At 39.8% G+C, this 21,591-nt stretch overlaps 1 protein-coding gene across 2 annotated transcripts in view; it reads right to left on the reverse strand.

Moving 5' to 3' along the window:
* Positions 1-21,591, reverse strand: part of CNTNAP5 (contactin associated protein family member 5) — an 881,311-nt gene that overhangs the window by 225,194 nt on the left and 634,526 nt on the right. The window lies entirely within an intron of this gene.

Below are 21,591 nucleotides of genomic sequence, written 5' to 3' on the forward strand. Positions count from 1 at the left end.
ATAGCACAGGGAACTATACTCAATATCTTGTAATAACCTAGAAGGGAAAATAATCTGAAATAAGATTCATATATATATATATGAATCACTTTGTTGTACACCTGACACTAACACAACATTGTAAATCAACTATACTTCAATAAGAAAATAAATAAAAATAATTTTTAAAAGTCCAAAAAAAAGTCCAAAAGAAGAGGCAAAAAACTTCCCAAGGTCACACTGCCATCAGTTGACGATTGCAAAGTCCATGCTTTTAGCCAGTATGGTCAAGAGTCTTGGCTAGGAAGGCTTTAGTTTCCAGTCTGCATAAAACAGTTAGCTCTCCAAGTAGAAAATAATGGCCATCTCCAGGCTTTGGTATAGAGTAAGGGGTATTAAAATTTCAATACCACGAGTATTCAACAGGTAATTTTTGAAGAAATGGTTATTACAAATAACCATTGTAATGGTTTGTAATGGTTATTACAAATAACGTGTGCAAAGAACAGTCATAGAATAAAAGACACTTGAAACAAGTGGAGGAGGAAAACAGCAGTTGCTTTTTCTTTTTCTTTTAACATTGAGATCTATCAGATGCATTTAGGAGGTAATATGGCACTTTGTCTTAAGAAAAAAAAGAAACCCACAGCAAACCTTTCCTGACTTGTCAAAACTCTCTTAATCCTACAGTAACTTGTAAGTCGTGTTAGGTGAGGTAAGTCTTGGAAGCACTACAGTAGCCTTTGTTCTGCAACAGGATAACCGGCTCTAGAGCTTCTGGGCAGCAGAACCTATTGCTGTTTTTTATAATAATCGTTAAGCCATATCATCTAAGGTTTCCGGCTTGTTTGAGATGTGAATTTGTTTTATAGATTAAGCTCTCACACTTTTGTGTGAGACACAAATAAGCTCTCACACTTTTGCTGCAATATAGTTCTTTTAGCGCACACGAACGATTTTTTTTTTTAACATCTTTATTGGAGCATAATTGCTTTACAATGGTTTGTTAGTTTCTGCTGTATAACAAAGTGAATCAGCTGTATGTATACATATATCCCCACATCTCCTCTCTCTTGCGTCTCCCTCCCACCCTCCCTATCCCACCCCTCTAGGTGGTCACAAAGCACCAAGCTGATCTCCCTGTGCTATGCGGCTGCTTCCCACTAGATATCTATTTTACATTTGGTAGTGTATATATGTCAATGCTCCTCTCTCACTGTGTCCCAGCTTACCCTTTCTTTTTTTTTTTCTTCTGGGAACTTCTTTCTTTTTTTTTTTAACATCTTTATTGGAGTATAATTGCTTTACAATAGTGTGTTAGTTGCTGCTGTATCACAAAGTGAATCAGCTGTATGTATACATACATCCCCATATCCCTGCCTTCTTGCGTCTCCCTCCCACCCTCCCTATCCCACCCCTCTAAGTGGTCACAAAGCACCGAGCTGATCTCCCTGTGCTATGCAGCTGCTTCCCACTAGCTATCTATTTTACATTTGGTAGTGTATATATGTCCATGCCACTCTCTCACTTCGTCCCAGCTTCCCTTTCCCTTGCAGGACAGGAATAAAGACACAGACGTAGAGAATGGACTTGAGCACATGAATGATATTGCTAGCTCTAGGCTTAAAGCTCAGGAATTTTCCTCTAGTGAGTGTGTGTTGAGACGCCTAGGAGACCACATGTTAACAGCAGTCATGGGCTTCATCTGAGTGGTCACAACTCTCTACCGCAGACAGAGGTCCTGCCATTTCATGGAGCATCTGTTTACACATTTAGCTTTTGCTTCCTTTCCCCAACCCAGATTCTAAACTATGACAGTGGGTCTAATGGGATGTTACAGTTTGCTAATTTACCTATTAATTTTGCAAATGGTCTGTTTCATGGAAGATAAACTTTATCCTTTGATAACATGACATTCTTCAGTACAATCTGGCTAAAAGGATCCCCAGGCCTTGCGCAGAGAAAGAAAATGAAATGTCCAAGGTGGCATTTTGCAACTTACTACCACCCCAGCGGCATTGTGTAGATACAAGGATGACCCACAAAGTAAGGTGATTAGTCAGTAGATAAATGCTAGTTGCCTAACATTTTGAAGGATTAACTAGAAGACTATCTTTTCTCTTTTCTATCGTAAACATGGTAGAAAACGAATGCAGTACATATATAACCTAGTGTGTCCAGATTTCAGTGGGAGTCAGAATTTAAGATGAGCAAAGAGACACATATTCCCATTATTTCTGGTGATTGATGAAGCAGAAAAAGAAACATGAATGAAATTATTGGAAGATGCTCCATAGACGTCTCTGTTTAAAGCACCCACAGTGGACTAACCAAGCAGTCTAAGTGCCCACCTACACAGTTCTTGGGAAAGAGGGGGGCACACTGTCCCCCCAAGAGCTGAGAGTCACAATTTAGCCACACTGCGCTTACAGAGACGCCTCAACAATTTAGATTAACTGGAAGGAACACCCCAATTATTACTTTCAGGTTCTAAAAATAGTCAATTTTATGCCCCCAAATGTCCTCAAGTTAAACATCCCAAGTATACAAACACTCAACTACACATATGCTACCACGACCACTACCACCCATTATAGCAACTAAAATCTGTCAAATCATTTTAAATAGCTGAGAAGTTTATGATGATCACTCTAGTTATTTACTGGTAAGTAAATATTGACAGAATGATGGAAACAATTTGCTCTGTTAAGTACCTGAATGGCTTCTATCTTCTTTTTGCATCACTAATTAGCAACATCTTTTGCCTTAGCTGGTAACGAGGTACAATTTGTTCCAAACCCAGCCTACAGTCTCAGGAGTTCAAAATTGTAAAAGCAGCACCTCTTCCAAAAGGGCACAGTGAGGACCTTGGTAAACATACTCTGCCTGTAAGACAACAAAACTGCATAGAACCAACCCCAAACTGCCTATCCAAGTGGAAGTACTAAAACTCAGGTAGACAGTGGGCATGGGATTTTCTCTCCCTCCCCAGCTCAGTGGCTTGGTAGCGAGAACTTGCTGTCTTGCAGACCATGGAGAGACCAGGTACTCCATTAAAAGCACCATCATCAGACCACAGTCAATATTTTGTCCAAACTCCCATTTCTCTGGGAAATCTCTACTTTCACAGTGGGGTGACTATTTCAGTCCGAGCAAGGTTGGGTGGGGAGGAGAGGGCTCAACTTCAGGACATTATCAAAACAATAGCAAAGCGCTGGCGACATCTCAGTGGCTTCATGTTATGATTTCTGTCGGAACAAACAAGACCTTAGTGTGGAATTTAGTAGGCAATCTTGGAGAACTAGAAGACCACAGAGACTTTGAAAAGCTCATACACATTTCTGGTGATCTCAAAGGCTGCAAGAATATGCATATCCCAGAGAAGACCAGGGAAAGAAGAAAGCACCAGTCATTTACTTCTGGCTGACCTTGAGGGCCCTGCACAAGCCAGAAGTGATGGCCAAGGCTGTCCTGTAAGATGTCTGAAGTTCAAAAGTGTGCTTTTTCACATAGATGCCCTTGCCAATGAGTGGAAGATACATAAGCAAGGCATTTAAGGAAATCTTCTGACTAGTCATCAACTGACCACAAAATTATACTGACACAGGTGTGCCAGGTTTAATCCTTAGCATATCAGGTTTAAAAATAAAAGCAAGAGTTTAAAACAAAAACAAACAAAAAGCTAGCCGAGAACTCAGGTGCTACACACTGCAGAAAATACAAAACATAAAGCATTAGTCCAGGAAAGTCACTAAATGAATAAGCAACAACAAGGAAAACAACAGTAACAAAAACCCCTCAGAAAACAACAAACCTTGGAGTGAAGAGAAATCTGATAACAGATTTGTTATGGCATATTATCTAAAATATCCAGTTTTCAAAGAAATATATGAGACATGCAAAGAAAGAGGAAAGTTTGTCACATACTCAGGAATAAAAGTAACCAACAGAAAATTCCCCTGAAGGACGCAGATGTTAGACTTGGTAGATATGAAGCTACTGTCCTGGAGAATCCTTACCAAAGGAGGAACTTCTAGGACCTGCATTGGATAACTGGAAAGATTAATATCAGTCATTTGAAAAATGCTCACAGGAGCCCACTACGTGGCAGGCTTGGTGGGAGACGCAGGGATATGGCTGGGAAAACGAAATCTTGGCTTTCCTAGACACCTTACCCTTGTTGCTGACTCAGATCAGTAAAGAGAAGATGAAAACATGTCACAAGGAATAACATCAAAGAGTGATACTGTTAATGTTTCTGTAGAGAGAAGTACAGGAGGCTGGGGAAGCTGAGGAAGGAAGAACGCAATCTAGGGAATCCAAAAAAGCTTCCCGGAGGACATTCCATCTAAGTTGCATCTTAAAGGACAAAAAGAAGTTGAGCTGACCCTCATTCAAATGAGAAATCTGTCACAGAACCTTGAAAGCATCTGACTAGAAGTGATATACTCTTTTCAGGATGCCAATCTGAGAATCAGATAAAATTTCCACTCCATCAAAATTTCAGAGTTAAAGACTGTAGAAACGGGCTTCCCTGGTGGCGCAGTGGTTGAGAGTCTGCCTGCCAATGCAGGGGACAGGGGTTCGAGCCCTGGTCTGGGAAGATCCCGCATGCCACGGAGCAACTGGGCCCGTGAGCCACAACTACTGAGCCTGCGCGTCTGGAACCTGTGCTCCGCAACAAGAGAGGCCGCCGTAGTGAGAGGCCTGCGCACAGCGATGAAGAGTGGTCCCCGCTCGCCACAACTAGAGAAAGCCCTCGCACAGAAACAAAGACCCAACACAGCCATAAATAAATAAATAAATAATTAAATAATTAAAAAAATAAAAAGAGTGGTGGAGAAATAAAAAAAAAAAAAGACTGTAGAAACTAGTTTGTCCATAGACTAAAGAGAAGGTAGAGAGAGGAAGAGGCAGCTGCAGAGTTGGATGGATATTGAACCACTTGAGAAGGTGAATGGCTATGTACCCCAAAGAATTAGCCAAGAAATTCATTTCGCTTTGAACTCAAGAGAAACAATAAAAGCAAATGGGACCCTTAGCCAGAAACCTGGGTTCTAGGCTCAGCTCTTTCCCTTACCTTGATTAGTGATTTGGGGAAAGTTCCCTGGCTTCGGTTTTCTCACTCGTAAAATGGAGAATAAAGATACCCTATCCTGTGCCCCTCGAAATAGGGCTGCTCTGAGGATCACCAGAGGTGACTGTTTTGTAAACCCTGAGGTGTTTTAGAATCAAAAGCAGTGAGGCGATAATGGTGGTAGAGGTTATTTTTCAATAGCCATAGAGAACTGAGGTGGTATGGCGACCTTTGCTTGTTAGGAAATGATAAAACTCCTCCTTCCTAGACACTGCTTTCCCCCATTTATACATCACCAGGTAGGGCCAGTGCTTATTAGCTCAGCTCAGCTACTTGAGATCTGTCATTTCGCAGGTTTAGGTCTCGCTCACTACAGAGGTGCCTCCTGAAAAGGAAAATGATGAATCCCGCTGTGCCTTCCCAAGGCCTGCCTGGTTTCTGTGGCTTCGCCTCTGGCCTTTCACTCCTCTAGGAAGGTGTATGTGGGTGGTGCAGACAATTCTCCCTGCTTTGCTTTCCTGCTTGAAATGCGTTTGTAGCAGAGATTTTAACATGCCCTGCCTGCCATGTGGTCGGGAGTCTGAAATGAAAGGTGTACACAGTTCACTTTATTTCATAGACATTCACTGAGTGCCTACTGTGTGCCAGGCACTGATCTAAGCCGTGGGGATGCAAAGAGATGATCATTGTTCCTGTCCTGGAGGAAGCTTATTTTGTGGCGAAGGGATAGAGAATCTAGTGTATAGAAAATCCTAAGGAATTCAATTAAAAATTACAGGGCTTCCCTGGTGGCGCAGTGGTTGAGAATCTGCCTGCCAATGCAGGGGACACGGGTTCGAGCCCTGGTCTGGGAAGATCCCACATGCCGCGGAGCAACTAGGCCCGTGAGCCACAACTACTGAGCCTGCGCGTCTGGAGCCTGTGCTCCGCAACAAGAGAGGCCACCATAGTGAGAGGCCCGCGCACCGTGATGAAGAGTGGCCCCCACTTGCCACAACTAGAGAAAGCCCTCGCACAGAAACGAAGACCCAACACAGCCAAAAATAAAATTAATTAATTAAAAAAAAATCTACTTAAAAAAAAAAAATTACAGAATTAATAAATGATTTCAAGAATCCAGCAGGATATAAGATGGATATACAAAATTTAATTGTATTCTTATATACCAGCAATGAATAATCCAAAAATAAAATTAAGAGAACAATATCTAATAAAATAAATAAATAGATATATAAAAATAAAAAATAAAATAAGAAGACAATTAGAATCAAAAAGAAGAAAAAACCTAGGAAAAAATTTAGAAATTTCAAGAGTCATACACTAGGAAACATTGCTTACATAAATTAAAGAAGATCTAAATAAATGAAAAGATATCTCACTTAATGTTGTTAAGATGGCAGTAACTCTCCAATTGATCTACAGATCAACACAACTCATCAAAATTAAAGCTTTTTCTTTGCAGAAATTGACACGACATGGGAATCCTAACATTCACATGGAAATTCAAGAGCCAAACAATTTTGATGAAGGATTAATCGAGTTAGAGATGCATACTTCCCAATTTCACAGCCTAATACGGCACTATCGTAATTCAGGCAGTGTGATACTGGAAAAAGGGCAAATAGATCAATGGAATATAATTGAGAGTGCAGAAGTAAGCACTTACATTCATGGTCAAGCTATTTTAGACAAGGGTACCCAGACTATTCAATGGGAAATATTAGTTTTTTAAACAAATATTGCTGGTTCAATTGTATAGTACCTGCAAAACGATGAATTTGAACCCTTATCTTACACCATGAATAAAAATTAACTTAAAATGAATCTTAGATCTAAATTGAAGAGCTAAAACTATAAAAATCCTGGAAGAAAACATAGGGATAAGTCTTTGCGACCTTGGATTAGGTAATGGTTTCCTGCATATAACACCACCAAAAACACAAATGACAAAAGATAAAAGAGGTAAATTAGACTTCACTAAAATTAAAAAGCTGAGCATCAGAGGACACTATCAAGAAGTGAAAAGACATCCCACAGAATGGGAAAAAATTATTTTCAAATAACATACAAGCATACTTCATTTTATTAGGCTTTGCTTTACTGTGCTTCATAAGTACTGTGTTTTTTTGTACAAATTGAAGGTTTGTGGCAACCCTGTGTTGCCAGATAATGTTTAGCATTTTTTAGCAATAAAGTATTTTTAATCAAGGTATATACATTGTTTTTTCAGGTATAATTTTACTGCACATTTAATAGACTATAATATAGTGTGAACATAACTTTTATATGCACTGGGAACCAAAAAGTTCATGTGACTCGTGTTACTATGATTTTCACCTTATTGCAGTGGTCTGGAACTAAATGCGCAATATCTCTGAGGTATGCCTATATCTGATAAGAGAGTATTATTCAGAATACATTAAAAGCTCTTACACATCAACAATAAAAAGACAATCCAATTTAAAAATGGGTTCAAAATGTGAATAGACATTTCTCTAAAGAAGAAATAAAAGGTCCCAATAAGCACATGAAAAGGTGGTCAGCAATGAGTGATCAGGAAAATGACAAGGTCACAATGAGATACCACTTCACACCCACTTGAATAGCTAAAATAAGAAAGACGGTAACAAATGCTGGCAAGGATGTGTTGAAATTGGAACCTTCATACACTGATGATGGGAGTGTAAAACAGTGCAGCAACTTTGGAAAATGGTTTGGCAGTTCCTCAAAGTGCTAAAGACAGAGTTTCCATATGACCCAGTTATTCCACTCCAGGTATACATCCAAGAGAAAGGAAAACCTATTTCTATGCAAAAATTGTACATTAATGTCTACAGCAGCATTATTCATGATGGCCAAAAACATGGGAACAACTTAAAATGCTCATAAGCTGATAAATGGATAAAGAAAATGTGGTATATCCATATATTAATCATTAATATATGATTAACTAATGATTAATATATAGAATAGTAATTGGCAATAGAAGAGAATTAAACACAGATACATGCTACCACATGGGTGAGTTTTTGAAACATTATGCTAAGTAAAAATTTCCGGTTACAAAAGACCACACATCATATGAGGACACTTATGTGAAATGTCTAGAATAGGAAAATATATAAATACAGAACGGAGATTAGTATTTGCTTGGGGCTGGGGCTTTGTGGGCAGGAAGGCAGTTTGGGAGCCAAAATGGGGAATATGCAAATATGTAGGATATTATTTTGGAGATGTTAAAAATGTTCTTAAAAATTAGACGGTAGTGATATTTGCAACTCTATGAGTATACCTAAAACCACAAACTATAGACTTTGAATGTGCAAATTTTACAGCATGTTAAATACATTTTAATAAAATTATTTAAAAAATCAGCACCTCATTATTGTGAAAATATTTTAGGGCTTTGACGTCAGGAAAAAGAAAACTGAGTTGAAATCCCCACTTTTCCCTTATAGCTGTGTGACTGCAGCAATTCCTAGTTCTCTGTGCTTCAGGTGCTTCTTGGCGAAATCAGAAAAATAGTACAAGTGATGATTGAATCATTTAATGCACAAAGTAATTAGCCTGGTTTTCTAGCACAGAGTAGGTGGTCAATAAATAGAAGTTGCTTTTATTATCCTGGTAGATACTTTATTTTGTACACAAAGTGGTCCCATGAACAAAGCCTACTGAGAATATTAAAATGTGTCCTCATACTTAAGGCCTTAAAGAGAAAAAGGTTAGCCGAAATATTTAGAAAACCAGGCTAAGAGGCGGGAAAAAAAATGTAACTCACAGATACCTTGACAGTGTTTATGACATTGATTACTAATACCCTATCAGGAACTGTGAATTCCTCATTCAGTATTTTTCATTTTAATAATCATCATCACCACCACTGTAATCACTAAGTTAAATCCATTCAGAAAGCACATTCTGAACACTGGTTAATTTTTTACGAAGATACAGTGCTTTAGGACTGAGTATTCCAATTCTTTAAGGCAACACAGTTATTATTACTAATAAGCTTAATACTCCTTATAATAGCTACCATTTAAAGTATGCTATGCCCCACTTACTAGCAAATGAAATTGAGCACACAATTCACATTGTGAGTGGTCCCTCAGGAATGATTTTCTTTAATCCTCACAACAACCTCATTTTGCAGATGAGGAAACTGTGATTCCAAAAAGCCGTGGCATTGATGTAAGGTCATAAGCTCAGCTCATAAGCAGTGCTGCATTATCACTGTTTCTTAAGCCCATGTTTTTTGAAGCAAAAATTGGGTTACATTGTTCAATAAACTTATTTTTAAATCAAGAGTGTCCCGAAAAACCCCAGATGTGTGCTTCTATAGCTATACTTAGCTTGGCCCCATGAGGAGGTGGAACCTTTCTAAATATTGCTGGATAGTGATGATTATGCTGATAATTACACCAATGATGAAATAACAGCAGAAGTCAAAGATAGGTGAGGAAAGGGACATAAAACTGCTTATCCACAGCAAGAATCGGTCTCCTGGTGACAAGATGAACTTCCCTGCAAGCACCAGAAGCAGGTAGCAGGTAGCAGGCTCTGCTCCAGACACGGGGAATGTGATAGTTTGTAAACAGCCACTAGACCCTATCTTATCTAGTTTAAGTCTGGAAACATGCATACATAAGTAAGTAAATTTCATCATATGGAAATAACTGATGAAGTAAAAAAATAGGGCTAGAGAGTGCTGGGTCAAGGAAGGGTTCCAATTATAAACAGGGTAAAGATTGAAGGGTTATAGTTATGCAAACTTCTGAAACAGATAAAGAAGCAAGGCATGTGGTGAACTGGAAAAGAGCTTTGCAGGCAGAGGAACAAATTCGAAGGCTCTAAGGTGGATTTCAGTTTTGACACCAAAAGTACAAACAACAAAAGAAAAAACAGATAATTGGACTTCATTAAAAACTTTACATCAAAGGACACTATCAAGAAAGTTAAGAGACAGCCTAGAGAATGGGAGAAAATATTCACAGTCATATATTTGAGAAGAGTCCAGTATTCAGGATAGGTAAAACACTTAACAACAAAAAGACAAAAATCCAAATTGAAAATGAGCAAAGAATTTGAGCAGACATTGGTCCAAAGAAGATATACAAATGACCAACAAGCACATGTAAAGACTTTGGGCATCATTAATTATTATTTTATTAAGAAATAAAATTCAAAACCATATGGAGATATCACTTTCCACCTGCTAGGAGCACTGTAATCAAAGAAAGGGAAAAAGTGTTGGTTAAAATATAGAGGGGTCAAGTGGGTCCAAATTATGGAAGGCCTGGACAGTCACTGGTCTTTCTTTAAGTGAGATGGGGAGACTTTGGATCTTTGTGGTCAGAAAGAAACACACTTAGGCTTTTATACTGAGAACAAACTGAACAGTGTGATGGGGCCTTCCCCGGTGGCACAGGGGTTAAGAATCTGACTACCAATGCAGGGGACACGGGTTCGAGCCCTGGTCCAGGAAGATCCCACATGCCGCGGAGCAACTAAGCCCATGAACCACAACTACTGAGCCCACGTGCCACAACTACTGAAGCCCGCGCACCTAGAGCCCGTGCTCTGCAACAAGAGAAGCCACCGTAATGAGAAGCCTGCGCACTGCAACGAAGAGTAGCCCCTGCTCGCCGCAACTAGAGAAAGCCTCCGCGCAGCAACGAAGACCCAACACAAACATAAATAAATAAATAAACAAACAAATAAATAAAATAAAATAAATTTATATTTTAAAAAACGTGTGATGGGAAGAAGCAAGAAAATCCATTTAGGAAGCAATCATAACAATCCGAATTAGAGATGATGCAGCTTGGGCCTGGGGAAAGGCCAAGTTGGCGGTGAGAGTGGTTTACAGTCTAAATCTATTTTGATCACAGCCAGCAAGAAGAAGGCATGGGGAAAAGAGGAATCCAGGATAACTCCAAGGTTTCGTGGTCTGAGCATCTGACAGAATGAGTTGCCACTTACACATCTGGGAAAGCATGCTGGAGGAGCAGATGTGTATGCCTCCTGCATTTAGAAAAGGAACCTTGGCTGGAGACCTAAGTTTGGATCTCCAGCATGAGACTGACTTGTAGCCCCAAAGGAGAATGCACAGAGGAAGAAAAGAGCCCTGAGGCCGACTCCTCATTTTAGGTGTGAGGAGAAATCAAAGAACCAAAGAAGAAGGTATTGAAAGCACAGTTAGGTAGGGAGAAAACTGGAGAGTTGTGTCTTCCAAGTCCAGTGAAGCACGTATTCCAAAGAGGAAAAAGTGATCTACTCTACCAAATCAAGAAATCATTTCTCAGTATCAGCATGGGGTTTGGCAACTGTGGAGCTCATTGGTGACTTTTCTAACAGAAGTCTGGAGAAATTATATGATCAAAACTAATGATTTAGCATCTTCTAAATTCAGACCTAGGTGCTGAGAATATAAAATGAATACTATTTGCATGCTAGCTCTAGGTATGCAACCGGCTATAATCAAAGTGGACAAACAATACAATGAAAAGATGAACCAGGTAAAAAGGGAATGGAGAGAGCAGACACTAACTCAGCCTGCGTGAATCAGAGTGGGCTTCACAGAGGAGGTGGCCTTGGTAAAGAACGGGAGAAGAAATGTCACCAGCAGCGCTACATGAGAAAGGCACCTCTGGAAGTGGGACCAGGTGTGAGACATGGAAGTCTAACAGAGCCTAGGTTTCTAGGGGAACAAAAAGCATCCTAGCACTCCCTAACCTTCTGCCATAGCAGAACCAGGTTTGAGTTTATTACCATTTCTTAGTTCATAACTTTTTATTTTTAACTTAATTGACCTTAAACACACTAACTTCCTTTTAACTGACAGTACTCTCTTAGTAACACGAGATTTGAAACCATGTGTTTGATGTGCTAATTGCATATGTATTTTCCTACCATGTGTTCCAATAAACATACAGATAATGTTTTATCAGTCCATCCATGTACCACATAAAACCTTCCTGTGTTTCATGGCTTGGGAAAACCTGAGCTCAAGCGTGGGTCAGAAAGGACCCATGGGGGCAAATAAGATAATATATAAGGAATATTCAAATAATGACAAGTTATGTAATAAATAATATATAAGGATAATAAATAAAGAAATAAGGGAAATAAGGGATCCATGCAGGAAAGATAATATGAAGCCTGCCAAATCTTGGTAAATAAAATACTTTTGAAAGCCTTACGTCACCCAGTTTCCTGGGCGATACCTTTCTTTCTACATATTTGATATATGCTCAATTTTACTCTTTTTCCCTCAATGTCTCTGGAACAGATGTCATGCAAAATAGTTGCTCCTAAACCTTTCAATTAGTTGCTAAAGATCTCTCAGTCCCTTGGCCCTCCATCAGGGAGCCCTGATTGAAAGTGTGAAGGGAAATCTACAACTTAGTGCAACTTCTAGGCCTTCCCTGTTTCCTGAGGATGCCAGAGGATTTTCTGGCTAAACACAGGACTAAGGCACGCTTTCACTGATGAGATGGAGGCCTAATGGTCGTGTATATATCAAAGCAGGGCAAGAGAGCCTGTTACCAGGCAGCATTGCAAGGCCAGGGAATCCCATGATACATCACCATCAGTCACTGATTTTAACCTTTACAAAATTCACTCTCTACTGTAATGACCTTTGCATTCCAGGATGAAAGGAAAGTTCACATTTTCTCACTTGATGAACGAGCGCCATCACACTCATCTGCAGCACAGCTTTTTGACGACTCCCCATCCTTTGGGCCGATTCTCCCACGGACTGTTCTTGATCAATAAACTAACGTGTCTCAAGGACGCTGCCCAGTGGAGGAATAAGAAAGAGACGAGCAGGAACGGTTATCACCTTTTCTCTTTCATCCACGTAGGTGCCATTGCTACCGTTAGATTTTCCTTAAGTGGTGCAGGAAGAAAAAAATCGGAAAGAGAAAATAGACACGGAAATGGCTGGTGCTTAAAAAATGAAGCCATGGGGAGTGCTTTCCATGCACTATTAACATTAACGGAGTGGAACTGCTCCGTCGTCTTGATTAGACTCATAATTCTTAACCTTTAGGTAAACTGTGTATTCAGGCCTAGTGGAGGGTGAGAAATAAAATTAGTGTTGCCCTGAGGCAGGAAAGCACACATCCACCAAAGACCCAAGGGCACTGATGAATAACTGGGGGAGGTATCATACTTACCTGGGTCGAAAGAGCACCACAGAGCAGGTGTGATGGAGTAAGCTTAAGTACGTGAATACCTGGCTACTCAGTGATGAAGACACCTTCATATTTAAACTGTGAAAGGCATGCCATCGCTAAGACACCAGAGACCTGAGTTACCAAATCAAGGTCACAGAATTCTGTGGCACCCAGAGCACATATGTGTGAAGAATCCTCTGAGACAGAACAGAGGCTGTGTCCTTCACTCCTTCATTTAGCACGAGATAGTAATGCTTTTCAGGTGGCAATCAGTTAGAACTACAGCGCTCTTAGCAGACCCTATAAAGATGCATTCAAATTGCCTGCAGCATAAACCACCCCAGGCCATATTTTCTTTTAGCTTTCTTCATTCATTTATTGGTTAAAATTTCTCCAGCTGCCAGATGCTTAGAGCCCCTCACAACATCAAAGGATGTCTACCAACCTCTAACTGCCTCGTCATTTTCGCATTCCCCACACCTTTTTCAGACAGCACGTCTAGCTACCGTAAAATGTATATTTTATAATCCAGAGTAAGTATCTCCCTCTGGTCCTTTGCTTTAGTTCACGTGCCATCACCTGAACACCTTTGAAAGTCTTGAAGGATCAAAACATCTTTTCCAGACATAAAATGTGGAGCCAGAGAAGAAGTCACAGCAGCCAAGCAACCCAAGCCACTGGGATGTACTCAGTGCAGGATGGCCCAAAGGGGGGCTCACTTCCTTGAGCACTTACAGTACGGTGCACCAGCCCTCATTGGCCAAAAGCAGCACCAGCTGCTTTGCCAGCTCTCCAGCTGCCGGAGTGAGTAGGTCAGTATGCAGAGCACGAGGGAAAATATGTCAGCAGTGCACTGTGGTGTGTCGTTTTATACTTATACCCAAACACACGCATATGGACAATCTTTCAGAGGCAACAGATTCATAAAAGCAGCATTAAATGGGACATTTGTGTGAATGGAAAAATGCATCATGTTTTTCAGCTACGCACCAACATGTGCATATAGAAACGGTTCTGTCCCCATGCATGTTCAGGCTTTGTGACTGATTACAAAATTAATTTTGAAAATGTGCTTTGATTTTCAAAAAAAAGAAGGAATAAAATAATACTTTCCGGATACTGGTTTTCCGATTAAGGTTGACATTAGCATGAACTAACACTAAAACTGTAATAGTAACTAAATACAAAAGCTAATTTTGATATGAATCGAGTATTTGATTTTAGCTAAAACTAAAATTCAGGCTACATGTATTCATCCATACATGAAAATGTATAAATTTAGACTTATAGGTTTAAAAATAGCTTATAGTAGTTTAGAAGCCGGATACATTTTTCTTTGGTGGGCTCACAATAAAAAAAAGAAAGAAAATGGTATAACTTATAGTAGATGAGAAGGAAAAAGCAATATTGCAAATACCCTTTTATTCCAATGCTTATTTGGGTATGACTTTTTTCTGGTTTTTTCTAACCTTATTTTTTTCCACTGTGTCATGAACACTGAGGCTATACATCAATTATTATTGTTTCTTCACTTTCCAGGCATATGGTAGGATTATACTTCCTGGTCCCTTGGGGTTGTAGGTATTTGAAGGGTAGGAGAATGTGTCACCCCAAAATATAGCATTTGGCCTACAGGTCAATTTGAGCTGAAGGTAATTGAGAAGAAGCAGAGACAAGACAGGTTCTTTTTCCTCCTCTATTTGCCTAAAAGCAGGGCATACATTTTCCAAGGTGTCCATCTCCCTTCCCTAGCAAGAAGGACAAAAGTTAATCACCTGTAGACAACTTTAGACCCTGTCAGCCCGGAGATGGCACAAGAGGACTCTACATAACAAGTGTTAATAACTAGCCTTTATATTTACCACTGGAAGCCTAACACGCCTGTCCTTTCTCCACAAACTTATTGTTCTTTGTTGAAGATGCTATATGAGCCGGAGTTCTAAGCCATCTCTTTGAGTTACTCATTTTTCCTTGTGTATCTCCCATCCACCCATGAGGTATATATGTTAGTAAACTTCTGTTTGTTTTTCTCTTGTTCATCTGTCTTTTATTACAGGGGTCTCTGTCAAGAACCTAGAAGTTTAGAGGAAAACTTCTTTTTCCTCCCCTTCATATTTCATCCTGGGCAATGAGTTGTAGGCCAAAGTGACATAGGTCATTCCTAGGCTGCAGCAGGTTTGAGGGACACCAGAGCCCTCTTTTCCTCATTCAAGATGACACTTGAGAAATGAGCTACTCCATCATTTGGGGTCTTAGAGGGAGAAAACATAGAGCAGAGCCCCCAGACAATCTGTGATGAATATCTGGCTTATTTGAAAAATGAAACATCATTGTTTTAAGACTTTGAGATGTCCTGGATTTCCCTTCCTTCCTTCCTTCCTTCCTTCCTTCTTTCCTTCCCTCCCTCCTTCCTTCCTTCTTGTTATGGCAGCATAATTTAGCCTATCCTGTCTGATATAGGAATACAAGTTATTGCTTTTCAAAGTCCTTTTCTGACCATACTCTCACATGACTTTTACATATAAGAAGGATTTTTTGAGCAACTACTTTGTACCAGGTGGCAAGCAAGGTTCTAGAAGGATACAGAAATGAATAAGACTCAGTGGTTATCCTTGAAGAATTCACAGTTAGAAAAGTCTCACTTGGAGAAGAAATTTTTATTTCAATTTTACCATTCAGGAAATCTATGTACTCTGTGACTCTTAGTTGCCAACAAATAACCAACCCAGGGCTCCAACTGCCAAATATCCCCACACCCCCTCTAGGAGACTCACTGATGAATGGCACTGTCTTGAATAGTTGCATCCATTGTATAACTGGACTCTTGTTTTTCAACATCATAACTTGAGGGTCTTGGGAAGATCACCCAGGGTTAGTTGCCTAAAATCATCTCTCCATGCTGAGAATCTGTTCAACCTTACTCAAGATACAAAATGAGACAAAATACAGGATCTTAATTCATAGACAATTATCCAAAAGGTTTTCTTTCTCTTCCTTCCTCCCTCACTTCCTTCCTTCCTTCCCCTCTCTCGCTCTCTTTTTCTTAATCCTCCCAAGGTGGTTTCTGCAACTACTCCAATATTGTGACATCTTATCTTTTCTAAACGCAGTTCAAAAATTCTGCTGAATATACAGATGGATTCTTAGAGTGTCAGCAACTTCATTTCTGATTTTCTCCTTATCTGACTTCTTTTCCCTGTCAGTGACGTGTTCACAGAGAGAATTAGTTTTCTATTCTTGGGGGCATCTTATGAAATGATTACCCAGATAGATTTTGGAGTGACTTCTGACTGTATCTATATAATACCATTTACTGGGAAAAATCCAGTCTTGGCCCGATTCAGTTCAAGGGGATGTTGTATAACTGGCATCTGGGTAGCTGACCTAGCAGACTCAAGCAAAGATTGTTTTTGCTTGTCCATAAAACTGAATTTAAACAGGTTTTAAGATTCACGTGCATTTCTACAGATGTGAATAGGGTCAGGTGGTTCTTACTTTACTTAATCTCTTTGAACCTCAGTTTGTTTGTTGTTAATAACTTACACCTCAAGACATTGTAGGGATTAAATGAGGTGGTTTTACAATCCGTCTGTACTAGGCACTGAAAATACTTATGAAAAAGCCTGGCACATACCAAGTATGAGATTCAAAGTCTCTGCTTAATATTCTCTTTTCCTTTTCCTCTACTTTAAATGCTTCCTACATAGGGATTATAGGAATCTGAAAAGAAAAAAAAATATATATATATATATACAGAAAATGCACATACACATTATATATATGTATATATATTATATAATGTATATATGTGTGTATTTACATAAACACACATTGTAAGCAGGTATACATAGGAAAGGGTTTGTTTTACATATGTATATGCATATGACATTTTGTGACCAGCTACATATATCATATAAAAATATACTTTCTTCAATAATCACATCTCTCCCCATTTGGTAGAACCATCACACCGAACAAGGTATCTGGACTCAGGATCTCAATCGTGCTTTTCCTTCCTCCTTTCATGACATCTGTGTCTGACTTTTACGAGTCACGGGCTTTGAAGTTAAATCTACTTGGATTCAGACCCTTCTGATATGATCTAGGGTATGTTACTTTACCTCTAGGTCTCCATTTCTTCATTTATAGGACTAGAATAATAACATCTTATTCAGTGGTTGATGTAAGAATATAAAATTGTGTGTAATATGTTTCTTTTTATGTTTATAATGTATCTATTGGACATTTTTTAATGGCCCATGCAGCTCACACTGTATTTCCATTGGACAACATTGTTTTACACTCTACTTTGTTCATTAAAACCAATCACTCTTTTATTTTCCTTTCTATTTCTACAACCCAATGCTTCTTACCTCTTTCCTTGACTACTGAGATAGATACCTGACTGATCTCCTTTCTTGTAGTCTCCTCCGGACCCAATCAGTTTTCTCTAAAACCTTCCTGTCATATTCTCTAGCTCAAGCTGTCTTCTTCATTCAGTGAAAATAGATGAATCCATCTACAGAAGCATCCATACTACTGCGAAGTATCTGAAACATAGAAGGCCCTCCCTCCTTCTTACCTTTCTTTCTTCCCATCCATTCTAACTCCTCAACTTCTTCCTTCCTACATACAGTTTCTCCCCCATTCACTGAAGGTGAATCAAACCATCCTCCCTCCATGCGTTTTCCCATCACAACGACTCCTATCCATGCTCTGTCTAAAAAGAGATGCTGCCTTTCCATAGAAGATCTCTGGGATTTACTTAAGGACAAGTCATTTCTCCTTTGCAGAACACTTTATCCCTTGCTAACATATACATATTGTCTCTAATTCTGCCTACAAGGGCATAGGCTCCTAAAATTATAGTAGCTCCTATGACCAGCCCTTTACATATGCAATTATAATCCCCCCAAAAGTCTACAAGTTAGGTTAACATGTCACTCATTTTGCAGGTGAGAAAAATGTAGCTCAGTGACTCAGGTTACATGACCCGACCATCACCACTCAGCAAAGAAGTGGAAGAGCAGGGGAATTCAGTTATATATTTTTGTTTTTTCATGAGAGTCTAAAAATGTCTCTACAGTGCCATACTGAGATTGTAACTTAACAATGTCTATGACACCTAGCACACAGCTTGACACTTCTCATCCGACCCTACACACACACACACACACACACACACACACACTCATGAAGGAAAGCGTGGAGGAGTAAAATCACCATAATGCACTCACACTTGCCTCTCAGCAAAATGACAGGACAGTGAAAATTATGTATATAAAGGAACCTCTGTCATTCCAAAGGACTTAGGTAAATTGAGAACTTAAATTATGAAGGGTACAGGTTTCCAACCATTTTTATCTTTCCAATTATGTGGGTACGATTAATGTTATTTCTGTCAACCTCATGTTTCGAGATGAGGAAGCTGACGCTTAGAGATGTTAAGGACCTTACCTAAGGTCCCGTGGCTGATTTGTAGTGGACCCTAAGGTCCCGTGGCTGATTTGTAGTGGACCCAGGCAAGTGATGCCGTACCTTCAGCCCCTCACTGGACTCAGCTGCTTTTTTCTGGCACAGTTATCGCGAGGACTCAGGCAGGAAGGAAATTCATGCTCAGCTCTGACTCCCTGGTAACAAGCTATGAGATGCCATCAGAACACAGAATCTGTGTAGACTGATGGGCTTCATCTGCGCAGCTGGTATAATTTTATTTCCATGTCTACCTCAAAGCCCACCGAATATGTTATAAAGTAACAAATGCAATTGATTTATAAATACTTTAAGAAGCTAGTGTACTTGAAATGATGCCATTTGCAGCAACATAGATGGACCTAGAGATGATCATAGTAAGTGAAGTAAGCCAGACAAAGACAAATACCATATGATATAACATGTATGTGAAATCTAAAATATGACGCAAATGAACATATCTACAAAACAGAAACAGACTTACAGACATAGAGAACAGACTTGTGGTTGCCAAGGGGTGGGGTGGGGAAGGCATTGGGAGATTAGAGTTAGCAGATGCAAACTAGTATATATAGAATGGATAAACAACAAGGTCCTACTGTATAGCACAGGGAACTATATTCAATATCTTGTGATAAACTATAATGGAAGAGAATATGAAAAAGTATATATATATACATATATATATATAACTGAATCACTTTGCTGTACAGCAGAAATTAACACTATATTATAAATCAACTATACTTCAAAAAATTTTTTAAAAACACAGAGGTTAGGGCTTCCCTGGTGGCGCAGTGGTTGAGAATCTGCCTGCCAATGCAGGGGACACGGGTTCGAGCCCTGGTCTGGGAAGATCCCACATGCCACGGAGCAACTGGGCCCGTGAGCCACAATTACTGAGCCTGCGCGTCTGGAGCCTGTGCTCCGCAACAAGAGAGGCCGCGATGGTGAGAGGCCCGCGCACCGCGATGAAGAGTGGTCCCCACTTGCCGCAACTAGAGAAAGCCCTCGCACAGAAACGAAGACTCAACACAGTCATAAATAAATAAATAAAAGAACGTGAATTTCTTTAAAAAAACAAAACAAACAAAAAAAACCCACAGAGGTTAGTATTTTTGCTATTCTTGACTTGTTATGACCTTGGGGAAGTTTCCTTCTTTCTCTGCACATTCAGTATTACCATATGGAAAGTACGTTCTGAGTGAGCAGGTGCATGAAGATGCCAAAAAATGTCACCTACTATATAAAAAAATTATCATATATCATGGCCTTAAGAGTCTCATCAAAGTCCTCTTATCCCTCTCTCTCTCCTCTCTCTCTCTCTCTTTTGAATTGTTTTATCAACCCTTCTCCTTTCTCACTGTGATAGGAATGTAATAAACTGGGACATGCATTTTAACTCACTTTATGTTGGTTAGTATAGAATCATGAAGTGTCAGGGCAAAAAGGACACTGGGAGAGCATCACATATCACCCACCTGGGAGGACTAAAAATGTGAGACTTGCGGCCGGTAAAACATAAGTAACTTGCTCAAGGTCATAGAGAGTCCATGGTGGAGCCTGGGGCAGGAGAGCAGCTCCTTCCACACAGTTCAGCCCTTTCCACTTTACGAAGTTGCTTTCCACCCATAAGAATATCTGCAACAGGCTTAGCCAAATGCACTTGTTTTACAGAGGGTCCCCTGACATACTATGAATACTAGCAATACTTATTATTAATTGAGGAAGAATTTTCTATCCTTTCAATTACTACGTACTAAATGTTTGCTGGGTGCCTGTTCTTGGCATTCTGGGGATAAAGAGATAAATGAGACAAAGAAGTTCCCTTTTTCATGAAACTCCCATTCTATTGACAGAGGTAGACAGTAAACAAACAAATAGGAAGAAAATATCAGGGAGTAATAACCTCTAAGCAGAATATGAAAATAAGATGATGAAAAAAATGATGGGGTGAATACTTTGGTGTATGTCAAATTTAAGTTGAGAGGGAAGAGGAATGAAGCTTCTGAATACGGAAAACAGCTAGTACACTACTTACTAAGAGGTGGTAGGGGCAAATTTGGCAAGAAACAGAATAAAGGGAAATAGGGTGAAGTTTAATGGGCAGGTGGGCGAACAGGAGCTGGGGAGGGGTCTCAGCGGGCAGAGCTCTGTAAGCCACAGTGAGGAGTCTGGGGTTTAGTTCAAGGGCACTGGGAAAGGTTTGAAGCCAGGTTACACAATCTTGCTTTGGAAAGATTATCCTTTTGTTTGTTGCATGCGATCTAAAATGTAGGGAGGTGGGGTACAGGATGGGGTAGGAGAGGAAGCAGAAATTGGATGCACTTGTTCAGTCTGGAGATGATGAGGGTTTAAATTCAGGGGGTAGCAGTGGAATCGGAGAGCAGAGGTTGGAGGCACATCAGCTGTAATGGACAATTGAGTATTTGCTGGGGCACCGAAGGGGGAATGGAGATGGTGTGAAGCGATGAGTCCTACGTTGTGATCTTAAGAAACTAGGTACATGGTAGTATCATTTATTAAGTTGAGAAAGATAGACATATGAGTGGATTTGAGTGGTTGGCGGAGGAGGGTACAAATATATAATTTTAACACTCTCAGCAGTGCTTTGGGTAGGTAAACACCACATGCATTATAAGTGAAATGTAGGTTAGAAAATAAGGATGCCCACAAGCCAACAAGAGGCAAATCCCCCAACTGAACTCTTTCACCAGACATATCATGGGATTCTGAGACCCTCTCCTGGTAGCCAGGGGAGCTATATTCCCCTTGCTCTTTGGAAAATGGGATAAAACACTTGCTAACACAAGAGCAGTATCCTGAATGTCTATGCAAGTTCCAGCATCTACTCATTACAATTTATAGATAAGGAAACTGAGG

Source organism: Balaenoptera acutorostrata, chromosome 8 (assembly GCF_949987535.1).
Source record: "Balaenoptera acutorostrata chromosome 8, mBalAcu1.1, whole genome shotgun sequence".
Taxonomy (NCBI): domain Eukaryota; kingdom Metazoa; phylum Chordata; class Mammalia; order Artiodactyla; family Balaenopteridae; genus Balaenoptera; species Balaenoptera acutorostrata.